Consider the following 1,281-nt stretch of genomic DNA (forward strand, 5'->3'; position numbering starts at 1 on the left):
CCGCTTGGCCAGGGGCCCATTGGGCACAGGCAGGCTCCACCTGGGCAGCTTGGCTGCTGCGCGGCCTCTCCAGGGAAGGTGTGCATCCTGAGAGCCTTCTCTGCTGCTGCTGCTGCTTCTGCTGCTTCTGCTGCTGCTGTTGCTGCCTCTGCTGCTGCTGCTGCTGCCTCTGCTGCTGCTGCTTCTGCTGCTTCTGCTGCTTCTGCTTCTTCTGCTTCTGCTGCTGCTGTTGCTGCCTCTGCTGCTGCTGCCGCTGCCTCTGCTGCTGCTGCTGCTGCTGCTTGTGCCTGTGTCGCCCTGGTGTGCTAGGCTCTGTCTGGGAGCCAGCGTCTGCACTGAAGGGGGCGCGGAATTGCACCTCCTGCGCTTCCTCCTGCCCTTGCCTCTTCGGAGTACGTCTCCACTCTCCAGGGAACACCGGCCTGTGCCCACGCGTGTCCTTCGCCGAGCTGAGCCTCTGGCGCTGCCTCCGCCATGCCCAGTGGCCTCCTCGCGGGTCCTCCGTGTTCACACCAAGGCTGCAGTACTGGCCTCTGACCCGCCAGAAGCCAAGGTGGAAATGCTCTGCAGGAGGGCCTTCCATTGCAAGCTCAGCTTCTCTCAGGCCCAGCACAGCTCAGGGCAGGGCAGGGCAGGGCAGGGCAGGGCAGGGCAGGCAGGGTCTTCTGTGCTCAAGTGCGCTCTCCCTGGCTCACTCGCTCTCTCTTGCTCTTGCTCTTCCTAGGGGGCTCTGCTGCCAGCAGGAAGATCCACTGGGACTGCCAGAGCTCCCTCTGAACTTTCTGCCTCTATTTATACTGGCTTGGGGACACACCCAAGGGCCACTGCCTTGCTCTCACTGGCTGCTCACAGGACAGCCCCTCAGCCTGCTCCTGGCCCCAGGGCACACTTCCTGGCCACCCTTCTGGGAGGGGTCCCTTTGACATGCAAATGGGGCTTGTCTGTGAGAAGATCCACCTGGCCTGGGTCCTTCCCTGTCCTCCAACCCAACCAAGGCCATCTCCTCCTCCCCAGAAGCCAGGATGGGGAGTGGATTAGCGTCCCCGGACAAAGCCCTGCCCTTTGGAAGCCTAAGCTGGGAAACCCACCAAGAAAACCCAAGAGATCAGGACATCTCTCTCCCTCCCAAGTCAGGAACAGACCTAGAGGAGACTATGGGCAGTATCCCAGCAAACCAGAGAAATGCCCTTCCCCCGGTGCACAGCAAGCTGCATGGAAATCTAGAAGAAGAAGTCACACCCAATGTGCCTGAAGACTAGGAGGAGGGGGCCCAACAGCAGC

The sequence above is a fragment of the Tenrec ecaudatus genome, chromosome 18, assembly GCF_050624435.1.
Source record: "Tenrec ecaudatus isolate mTenEca1 chromosome 18, mTenEca1.hap1, whole genome shotgun sequence".
Classification (NCBI taxonomy): domain Eukaryota; kingdom Metazoa; phylum Chordata; class Mammalia; order Afrosoricida; family Tenrecidae; genus Tenrec; species Tenrec ecaudatus.